We start from the raw sequence: 12717 nt of genomic DNA on the forward strand, positions 1-12717 counted from the left end.
TGTATGTTACTTAGTGTAGAATATTCCGAGTTTTCCTTATATATAAAAATGCTAGGAGGATTAGATTGACAAATTCATCCAAGATTAAAGTTATATACTTACTACGTCATTTTATTTTGGTTATTCAGGGAGACAGGTATAGCTAATTGCATGAGGCATGGTATTTCAGAAGCTGTTCGAAGGAGCTGTATAACTACGTTGAAAGAATAGGATCTTCTAATTTAGGTTGGAATCTGTTTTTGCCCAATGATTTGCACAGGAAATGAACCGGGTCTCATAATGTAGAAGTCCAATGTGATTCATAAGAGATATGAGAAATAAGATTGCGTGCGGAATGATAAAGTGTTTTGCAGGCCGATTGCATGCCTGATATGTGAGAGAATAATGTGCAGTGGATATGTACCTGCCAATTGTCTTCTGAGAGTATATTGTTATCAGAATTGACGGAATTAATTCCAGACTAATGAGTCTGATGTGTGTTAAATGGTAAAAGCATGCCAGGAAGGAATGATTATACGTGACTTTCCGTATAGCCGACGAAAGACGTTATCTCACTGCAAGCTGATATATTGGCCGTGATTGTATTAGATGGCGCGAATGAGATGGTATTTCCTTGTGACAATCTTGGGAGACAGAATCCATATTTTAGTACAGTGTTGAGTTCAACATTTATTTTCAGCTGGCAGCCTACCCGGAAATACATGACGGATGATAGCGCTGTTGAGCGCTCAAATGCAGCAGAAGGAGGCAATGTTGCTCATTGCTTTCTACATGATATTGGTGTCTATTTATATGTTTTTCCTTTTCAGGATGACGTTGTATATTTTTCCCGTTGTTTGAATACCTTGTCTCGTTGTTTTAATGGGGAACAGCCCGAGTGCTGAATTTCATTGATGGTCAATCTAGTTCTGACTAGATCCTTTGTGGTGAACCGCGATTCACGTAGAATCTGTGTAGCACGTAAGACTTTTCTATTTATCCGATGTAAATAGATGTGTTTAGTGTCGCTTATTTGATTTGTTGTAAATATTGCGTAGGAAATGCCAGTAGTATTCTACATGGTTCATATCACGTCCCATAGCGTCTTAGTTTTTCTTTTTCATCGTAACTTTTCCTTTATTGTAATTTTCTTTAACGTTAGAATTTTTTTGCGACTCTCGATTTAAATGACATTCATAACCGTTTCGTTGTGATGATTTAGAGTGTGACTCCATGCGAAATAATTACCTAGCAGTGTATGCGTACACGTAATATTATATATATCCCATTAACTATGGACAAATAAGAAGAAGATCAGTTTTGAAAGTATACAAGTATTCAATGTTGTGCTTGATACTTTATTTCAATTTTGTTTCTTTATATAATTAGCGTTGTAAATGTTCAGATATTTCTTTTATTTTGAAATTTTATAATGGTATTTGTATATTTGATTTTATTAATTTTCAAGTAGAATGATTTGGGGATATCTATAAATAAATTCATCTTACCCCATATGTTTGTTTCTCATTCGTGTTATACCTCCATTTTCCTGTCTTTTACTTATATTTAGAGTAGAACTTCGACTTTTATCCTGACCCAACCGACAACCAACACACTCTCTGCCCAACCCTGAGTTAGTCGGAAGTTCATACAGGAATGGAGGCATCGTCCTAGAGGGTATTTACCCTTGGGTACGGTACAATAGAATTTTGAGCATACAACAAATAACAACAAGTTAATTCAGGTACACGATCAAGAAGTCCAAGATTAGATAAAAATTTAACCAGTTTCCAATAGGGAAAATAACAAAATCAGGTACCAGAGTAGTTTTACCAGGAAAGCCCGAGTTTCGGGTTCTTTACAACTTCTGGGGTCCGAGCCCCAATCTGAAAATCTTTGAGCTCAACGATACCAAGTTACAGAATTTCAAAGGGCAGAAAACCCCTTCATTACAGGGAGCGTTAGCTCCAAAGACACATATTGGGCCTCCTAGAGGCACATCTATCACCTCAGAAAGAGCTAACCCGCTCTCAATTTCTCACGCCTGTTAAAGGCAACAACAAACTTTCCTCTAAACTGCCTCTCAAGGCACAATTATAAATACATAGGGGTATCTACTACCCAACCTACGAGACCTGAATAGCAAATTAAAGGTTAATTAAATGGCCCAAACACAAGGATGAATGGAGGCAAGTACTTGCACTCCTACACTAAAGCTTGTTAAAACCTATGTGGCGCTAGGCCGATAATACAGGGGCTAATCCCAATCTATGGAGGTGACTAGTCTGCAAAATAAATTTAACACTTTAAGAAGGAGGACAAAAACGGTTACGAAAACGTAGTCACCTCAAATTTCAAAAATGAAGGGGAGCTCGAGAGGGTAAAGCACTCTCTGTCCCCGAATTAAAGTTCAAGAAAAATGAAGTTTACCAGAAAAAGGGTTTACATATTTTATAGTTTACATATAAAGGTTTCGAACCTTCCCCGCGAGTTAAACTGCTGAGCTAGCGAGAAATGACAGATGTTAAAGGGCCATTACCTTGTTGAAGAGCTGCTGCTTGAAGAAAGAGGCGCTTCCCGCCCCCTGCTACATATTCACACACAGAGCAAGATGTTATACGAGTGGCCCGGAGACAAGAAAATCAGCAGTTTTATACCCTAGTGGAAAATTCGAGACCATTCAGGAATGAGTAGACACACTCACTCAATTTTTATTGGTTGCCCGCAAAATTACATACAAATCGATAAAGAAACACCCTATTGGTGAAAAATTAATTACAGAATTTTAGGATTGGTGAAATTCAAAACAGGCGGAAAGAAAACTTAATATTGCCAACCCACAAAACACAGAACAAAATTTAGTAAAGACAAAACTTATGAATACAACATTTCTCCAAGAAGGTTCATTCCTTTACACCAGAGTGCGTTGTCGTGGTTTTTGGTAGAGACATTTGTCCAGGGTCGGTTTTTCCCTCGGACTCAGCGAGCGATACAACCTCTACCGCATTAAGGGCAGTGTCCTGGAGATTCAGACTCTGGGTCGCAGGATACAACTGGGAAGGATGACCAGTACCTCGCCCAGGCTGCCTCACCTTCTATGCTGAAGAGGGCCCTTACTGGGGGGACGGGAAGATTGTAAGGGATAGACGAGGAAGAGGAAAGGAAGCGGCCGTGGCCTTAAGTTAGGTACCATCCCGGCATTTGACTGGAGGAGAAGTGGGAAACTATGGAAAACCACTTCCAGGATGGCTGAGGTGGGAATCGAACCCACCTCTACTCACTTGATCTCCCGAGGCTGAGTGAACCCCGTTCCAGCCCTCGTACGACTTTTCAAATTTCTTTGCGGAACCAAGAATCGAACCCGGGCCTCGGGGGGTGGCAGCTAATGACCCTAACCACTACACCACATTTTCCTCTAACAAACTTTATTATCACTAAACTCTCTATCATTGACAAGTTTACGCAACGTAAAGCACGTTTTAAGTGATATGTTAGAATCTGAGGATGTTCTTGAAGAACGAAACATGTCATTCTTCGTAAAATAGTGTGAATTTTTACAGGTATGTTTATAGTGTTATTATTTATATTCTAGTTGTAGTGTGTTTGACAGACTGAAAAGTTCTCGTTACATTTACCTTATGTTTCGAGACACCATCTTGGTAAAATGAGAAGCAGTCTTTTCCGTTTAACTTTTCTACGAGTATCATATGTTAATTGCAGTTCGCCGACGCCTGAAGCTCCCATACCATCAGGATCAGACCTTCCTGTTTCACCACTGGTCTGAAATTCTCTTGTTGAACTTCCGTATTTACTTTACGCCAACACTTCTTTCCCATCTGATGCAAACTTGCAAGATATGCTGAAAATTAATAACACAGAAAAGAATAACATTTAGTAACGATCAATAATTATCCTATAATTTGTTTTTCCAGCAGTATAATTACTTTAGGTACTGTTTAAGAAATCAAGCTCGCTTCTTCTACAGCAGATTCGGCTCGCTTGGGCTCGTGTTAGGAGGGGAGACAGTAAGCTTATCCCTCCTATTTTCGTGGGGACCAATGCAAAAAGTTAGGAAAGCTAACCCGCTACCGCAAGATCATAGAATTACCTTATCTCTGATCGAGGTATTCTGTCTTTCGTGTCGCTTCCACCAGCTACGCTCATACTGACAAGCTTCACGTTCTGTTCGCGTGGAACGTTGAAACACTGCCGCAGTCTCGCTGGAAAGCAGGAGGGAGTTAGTATAGGTTGAAATTCATATCCGACTGGGAGCATTTCCATTCGTACCAAACCACAGATGTAATACTTTGTGATAAAATTTAAGAGTTAAAGTGCTATAAGCAATTGGGTCTCTCTGAGATCAGTGGTAGAGAGTCGGCCTTCGAATCCAAAGATCGTGAGCTGTAACCCGATAGAGGAAGTTGGGTTTTTGAAGGGCGTAGAAAAGTCCACTCGATACTCCATGTAAACGGCACATAAACTTTCTCTGATAACAGATTTGGTGTTTATCCGACAAAAGTAGTTTAATAAGTAGCCATAGTTCATCAGAGACTTGAGAGTAAAATGTAACGTCGAAATTGATGAGCAGGCAGTCTAGATGATGTCGAATCAAACTGCTTGCACTCGGTAGCTGAATATTATGATGATGATTATTATTAATATTATTATTATTATTATTATTATTATTATCATCATCATCACTGAGATTGTATGGTGAAGATCGCCGACATATACTATTTTCCTTAATTCAGCCTTCAGCATTCAAAGGACATTATGTTGAAAACGCCTCTAAAAGGACCTTAAGTTTACTCTTGGTCTGGAAAAGCTACCAACTCGAAGTCAATGCTACCTCAAAACGAAGCTTCTCTCTTCGTACTTAACCGCATAATCCTTCCTGCATGAACTCGCCTTGAGACTAGATCAGGGCCGCCAAAACCTGCAAGATTCAAAAAGCCATTCAATCGTTTAAAATGTAGAATACTCCAATCACTTCACAATTCTGGAGGTTAAATGAAAACCAGATGAGAGAAGCATATTGAAGTCAAATTTAAGGGGATTTATACACTAGAAAATATCTTCACTTTTATTTTTAAGGTTATCAGATCATCTTTTTCCGTCCCTGTAGTAATTTTCATGCAGAACATCCAAGTAGTTTATTAGGAACTAGCAAATTTACCCGTGTTTCACTACGGTATTCTACATTGTATTCGAATATCGAAGTAAATACTGTACATGCAGTAAATAAGATTGTTTTAAAATTGCTTATCTCTTAGCGTTATCCGAGAAACAACATGGGGAAGTCCCCATACGCGTTTCCAATGTAAAGACTTTGTTAGGGATTTGTGATATAACGGCAGGTTCACTTGCCTACTGCCATTCAAAATAGACTTGGGGAGTTTTCGTTACAATGGCAGCCAACTTACCTACTTCCAGACAGATAACAGTTGAGTAGTTTTCATTATAATGGCAGGCAACTACCCTACTATCAGTGGAAATTGAGTTGAGTAGTTATCATTATAATGTCAGGCCCCTTTTCCTACTGCCAGCCAGCTTACTGCCAGTCACACCAAGATGGTGAGTTTCCATCAAAATAGCAGGCCAGTATGATTATGCCAGTCACATTTTTGGTGGGGATATTTGTTTATAACTGCGAGCACCATTGCCTACTGCCAAACACAGTCGGGTAGGAGAGTTTTAAACAAACTTGCATGCTCCCTTGCCTTCTGCAAGTAAAATCGAGAAGTGAACTATTCATTACAAAGGTAGGCCTTCCTTACTACTGCCCGTTACACAGGAGTTGGAGAAAGACCCCATTTATACTGCCAGTCAAAGTCGGTATGGGGAGTACTGATTACAATAGCAGCCACACCCTTTCTCGGTCGCTACAAATCGACATCAGTGAATATAAACGTACGTCATATCGACAAAGGATTGTACCATAAGACGCCGGATTTCGTGGCCTAAATGGCTGATCCTATGATATCTCATCTATTCTTTGATCAGATTGAGTTAGACACGCTGAACTGGGTAAAGTTCTTGTAAGATTATCTCACATTGCATTACTTTTCGGATAATCATGTGACAGCTACATACATAGCATTTGGCTCACGTATGGCTACTGGGTGGGCCAATTTTCGTGAAGAGTTTGATGATTCTATATTTCCTATAAGTGACTGAAAGTATGAATTATGCATGTGAAAAGTCCAAATTTACTTAATATCGATTAATAGAGAAACGTAAAAGGGATATAGATACGACAAAAAGTCGTAAGACCAACGTTGTAGATCATTCCAAATTGAACAGAGATTGTGCAATCCGTTATGTGATAGGACTTCCCTAAGGTCTGCACCATCATTAAAATTGCCTCCATATTTCGATATTCTTCGGGGATAAAAAGTGAAAAATTTAAAGATCTTGGAAGTTTTCGGTCCGTTACGGGCTAAAAAACATATAATTTTGTCAAATTTCCATTTTCCTTTTCGTCTCGCAGATTACGCCGCAATCTGGGTTTTGGGCGAGGAGAGTAAAAATTAGGACTTTCAGGAAACTAAACCAAAAATATGCAGATGGTCATTACTACCCCTTAAACCGTTAGCTGTACGAAAATTTCGCCAAAATAGTAAATGTAGAGGCACACAGTCGTTACGATTTTATTAATATAGATAGATAAGGAATCTGCTTCACGTACAACACCTTTTGGGATATGTCCGCTGGACTTAACCTGAAAACTGATCATTCACGATATCACCCTTATTAATCCTCCTGACGAAAAAAATGCACATGAAAAAATGTTTTAGAGATCGAATTCCATCACGTTTGGTCGATTTCCAGTCAGGTTGGTCTTGTACTGTATAAATTGTGGAAGAATCACCATTTCGGTTCCCTATAAACCACCAGTCCATTCCGAGAACATGAAATGTTATAGACTTTTAAAACCTACCTTTGGACAGGTGGATGCTAAATATAAAGTTTGCTTCGAATATCTTCAGTAGTTTTCAAGTTGTAAGAAATACGCTTTACACGCACCCGCTCTTGAGTTAAGTCCGATGGGACCTGTACCGAAATGATATCTCCCTTATTAATCCTCGTATCGAAATGATGCACATGAGAAAAAAGGTTTGGAAATTAATTTCTACCAAGGTAGGTAGATTTCCATTAAGTTTGGTTGTGTATATTTTGTGGAAGTGCAAAATCACCGTTTTGGTTTCGTATAAACCCCCAGTCAGTTCATGGATTTAGAAACAACATTTGCCCTAAAAACTATCAAGGACAGGTGTATTCTAAATATGAGTCTTGGTGGAAATACATCCAGTAGTTTGTAGCATTCGCGTACATACGGCGTAATTAAGGAAGAAAATAATACAGTTAAGAAAGTTGAAAGTAATGGAAAATGGATTATAACTGAGAACAGCCGGATAACGACAAATATGTAAATGCCAAGTGAATGTATTGGAAAATCAAATGCCCCTCAATAAATTATGCTAGTGTGAGTTATGGATATAATAAAGCGGTAACAGAGGAGAAATTTAGGTCCAGTGATTCTTAGGTAAACAAATAATAAGAAGATGACTAATGGTGTTATTACTTAATCTATTCGAGGGCGGTTATATCATCCAATGATATTCCGCCAATATCCCGCAGATAGGCCGATTGACGCCTCTCTTGCCTCCTACCCAAGGAACAACTACGAATTTAAAAGCATGATGAGGAAAATGGCAATACGTTACTTCCCTGCTGGCATGCAGTCAGAGACGTTGCCATGGTAACCTGTAGGTTCGTTGTCGGTCTGTCGGTCACTCAATGCAGAGCATGATACCAGCGGAAAATTGTAAATTTATCCGTCATGTGAAGAGTAAGGTAAATTATGAACATAATGAAAGTTGTTTATAATGAAGAGACGTTTCGCGTACGGTAAACTAAGTTTACAGAAAATCAATAGTATAAGAGAAAATGGAGGAAAACCAGATGACCTTCCCCGGGATGAATATACTGTAAATATGAAGTTTGGTTGAGATCTATCCAGCCGTTTCGAAGTGATGGCGGAAAAACCATTCAGGTTTTCCTATAAAACCCCCGTCTATTCAAAGATTTTAAAATGATATGCATACCGAAACCTTCCCCGGGATGAGTGTACTCTAAATATGAAGTTTGGTTGCGATCTATCCACCCGTTTCGACGTGATGGTGGAGAAACCATTCTGGTTTTCCTATATACCCCCGTCTATTCAAAGATTTTAAAATTATATGCATACCGAAACCTTCCCCGGGATGAGTGTACTCTAAATATGAAGTTTGGTTGCGATCTATCCACCCGTTTCGACGTGATGGTGGAGAAACCATTCTGGTTTTCCTATAAACCCCCCGTGTATTCAAATATTTTAAAATGATATGCATATCGAAACCTTCCCCGGGATGAGTATACTCTAAATATGAAGTTTGGTTGATATCTATCTAGCCGTTTCGACGTGATGGTGGAACAGAAAAACAGACAAACAGACAAACAGACAAACAGACACGAAACGTAAAAACCACCGATTCGGTCTTGAGTTGACCTAAAACGGATAAATATCTGAAAAATTGGCAAAACAAAAGAAATTACAGACAGCGGACCCCCTACAATTTTATTTATATAGATAGATAATCGTATGACCTCAGCTACCATGTGCAGACATTTCAAGTTGACGCCATCTGGCTGTCTGCTCGTCAATTTCTACGTTCCGTTTTACTCTAGGCCCACTAGATGGCAGACCGAGTAAACCGAAACTCTCTTGGCTTGGGCGTCTGTGGCTGAGATTTAATGAATTTTGTCGGGTAAACACCAAATGTGTCACTAGAGATCTTTTACATGCCGACATCGTACGACATGGACTTTCTTCCGCCCTTCAAAAACCCCACTACCTCTGCCAGGTTTGAACCCGCTACCTTGGGATCCGGAGGCCGACACTCTACCACTGATCTACAGAGGCAGCTAGTGAACTAATCATCACAATGGTAGGCCTTCCTTACTAATGACAGTTACACAGGACCCCTTTCCTACTGCCAGTCAAAGTCGGTGTGGGGAGTACTGATTACAATAGCAGACACCCCCTTTCTCGATCGCTACAAATTGACATCAGTCATATATAGATCGACATACGAAAGTATATGCGTGTTTACAATATTGCAGGCCTTCATTTACAGATTAACTGCTGCTAAACGTACGTCATAACGAGAAAGGATTATACCATAACACGCCAGATTTAGTGGCCTAAATGGCTGGTTCTATGATATCTCATCTATTTTTGGGTCAGAATGAGTTAGAAACGTTGAACAGGGTAAAGTTTTTGTAAGATTATCTCACATTGCATTACTTTTCGGATAATTATGTTACAGCTACATACATAGCATTTGGCTCACATATGGCTACTGGGTGGGCCAATTTTCGTGAAGAGTCTGATGATTCTGTATTTCATATAAGTAATTGAAAGTATGAATTATGCATGTGAAAAGTCCAAATTTACTTAACATCGATTAATAGAGAAAAATCAAACGTAAAAGGGATACACATACGGCAAAAAGTCATAAGACCAAGGTTGTAGATCATTCCAAATTGAACGGAGATTGTGGAATTCGTTATGTGATAGGACTTTCCGAAGGTCTGTACCATCGTAAAAAATTGCCTGCATCTTTCGATATTAAAAATTTAATGATCTTGGAAGTATTCAGTCCGTTACAGGCTAAAACGTATAATTTTGTCAAATTTCAATTATCTTTGTCTGGATTTTGGGCGACGAGGGTAAAAATTAAGACTTTCAGGAAACTAAACCAAAAATTATGTAGATGGTCATTATTACCCCTTAAACGGAAAGCTGTACGAAAATTTCGCCAAAATAGTCAGTGTAGAGGCACACAGTCGTTACGATTTGATTTATATAGATAAGGAATCTGTTCCATGTACAACACCTTTTGGGCTATGTCCGCTGGACTTAACCTGCAGAACTGACCATTCATGATATCTCCCTTATTAATCCTCCTACCGGGCGAGTTGGCCGTGCGCGTAGAGGCGCGCGGCTGTGAACTTGCATCCGGGAGATCGTGGGTTCGAGCCCCACTGTCGGCAGCCCTGAAAATGGTTTTCCGTGGTTTCCCATTTTCACACCAGGCAAATGCTAGGGCTGTACCTTAATTAAGGCCACGGCCGCTTCCTTCCAACTCCTGGGCCTTTCCCATCCCATCGTCGCCATAAGACCTATCTGTGTCGGTGCGACGTAAAGCAAGTAGCAAAAAAAAAAAAAAAAAAAAATTAATCCTCCTGACTAAAAAATGTACATGAAAAAATGTTTTAGAGGTGGAATTCCATCACGTTTGGTCGATTTCCAGTCAGCTTGGTCTTGTTCTGTATATATTGTGGAAGAGTAAAATCACCATTTCGGTTCCCTATAAACCGCCAGTCCATTCCGAGAACATGAAATGTTATTGACCTTCAAAACCTACCTTTGGACAGGTGGATGATAATTATAAATTTTGGTTCTAATATCTTCAGTAGTTTTCAAGTTGTAAGGAATACGCTTTACACGCACCCGCTCGTAAGTTTACTCCGATGGGACTTGTACCGAAAAACGGTCCGTTAATGATATCTCGTATCGAAATGATGCATATGAGAAAAAAAGTTTAGAAATTTATTTTCCATCAAGGTAGGTAGGTTTCCATTAAGTTTGGCTGTGTATATTATGTGGGAGTGCAAAATAACTGTTTCGGTTTCGTATAAAAACCCCAGTCAGTTCAAGGATTTAGAAACAATATTTGCCCTAAAACCAATCAAGAACAGGTGGATTCCAAATATGAAGCATGACGGAAATACATCCAGTAGTTTCTAGCACTCGCGTACATACGGCGTAATTAGGGAAGAAAATAATACAGTTAAGAAAGTTGAAATTAATAGAAAATTTATTATAACTGAGGACAGCCGGATAACGACAAATATGTAAATGCCAAGTGAATGTATTGGAACATAAAGTGCCCCTCAATAAATTATGCTGGTGTGAGTTATGGATATAACAAAGCGGTAACAGGGGAGAAATTTAGGTCCAGTGATTCTTAGGTAAACAAATAATAAGATGACTAATGGTGTTATTACTTAATCTATTCGAGGGCGGTTATAACCTCCAACGATATTCCGCCAATATCCCGCAGATAGGCCGATTGACGCCTCTCTTGCCTTCTACCCAAGGAACAACCACGAATTTAAAAGCATGATGACAAAAATGGCAATACGTTACTTCCCTGCTGGCATGCAGTCCGAGACGTTGCCATGGAAACCTGTAGGTTCGTTGTTGGTCTGTCGGTCACTCAATGCAGAGCATGATACCAGCAGAAAATTGTAAATTTATCCGTCATGTGAAGAGTAAGGTAAATTATGAACATAACGAAAGTTGTTTATAATGAAGAGGCGTTTCACGTACGGTAAACGGAGTTTACAGAAAATCAATAGTATAAGAGAAAATGGAGGAAAACCATTCTAGTCCATTTTCTTTTTCAACTTTCTTAACTCTATTATTTTCTTCCTTAATTACTCCGTATGTACGCGGGAGCTAGAATCTAATGGATATATTTCCACCAAACTTCATATTTAGAATTCACCTTTCCGTGGGTAACTATTGTTTCTAAATCCCTGAACTGACTGGGGGTTTATACGAAACCGAAACCATGATTTTGCACTCCCACAAAATATACACAACAAAACTTAATGGAAATTAATTTCTAAACCTTTTTTCTCATGTGCATCATTTCGATACGAGGATTAATAAGGGAGATATCATTAACGGACCGTTTTTTGGTACAAGTCCCATCGGACTTAACTCAAGAACGGGTGCGTGTAAAGCGTATTTCTTACAACTTGAAAACTACTGAAGATATACGAACCAAACTTTGTATTTAGCATCCATCTGTCCAAAGGTAGGTTTTAAAGGTCTATAACATTTCATTTTCCCGGAATGGACTGGTGGTTTATAGGGAACCGAAATTGTTATTTTACTCTCCCACAATATATACAGTGCAAGACCAACCTGACTGGAAATCGACAAAACGTGATGGAATTCCATCTCTAAAACTTTCTTTTCATGTGCATTTTTTTCGTCAGGAGGATTAATAAGGGAGATATCATGAATGGTCAGTTTTTCAGGTTAAGTCCAGCGGTTATAGCCCAAAAGGTGTTGTACGTGGACCAGATACCTTATCTATCAATATAAATAAAATCCAAACGACTGTGTGCCTCTACATTGACTATTTGGGCGAAATTTTCGCACAGTACCCGTTTAAGGGCTAATAATGACCATCTGAATACTTTTCGGTTCAGTTTCCTGAAAGTCCTAATTTTGACCCTCCTCGCCCAAAATCCAGATTGCGGCATAATCTGCCAGACGAAAAAGTAAATGGAAATTTGACAAAATTATACCTTTTAGCCTGTAACGGGCGGAAAACTTCCAAGATCTTTCTATTTTTCACTTTTATCCCCGAAGAAAATAGAATTATGGAGGTAATTTTAATGATGGTGCAGACATTCGGGAAGTCCTATTACATAACGGATTGCACACTCTCCGTTTAAAAAAACTGGAATGATCTAGAACCTTGGTCTTATGACGTTTTGTAGTATCTGTATCCTTTTTACGTTTGATTTTTTTCTATTAATCGATGTTAAGTAAATTTGGACTTTTTACAGGCATAATTCGTACTTTCGATCACTTATAGGAAATATAGAATC

The sequence above is a fragment of the Anabrus simplex genome, chromosome 1 (assembly GCF_040414725.1).
Source record: "Anabrus simplex isolate iqAnaSimp1 chromosome 1, ASM4041472v1, whole genome shotgun sequence".
Taxonomy (NCBI): domain Eukaryota; kingdom Metazoa; phylum Arthropoda; class Insecta; order Orthoptera; family Tettigoniidae; genus Anabrus; species Anabrus simplex.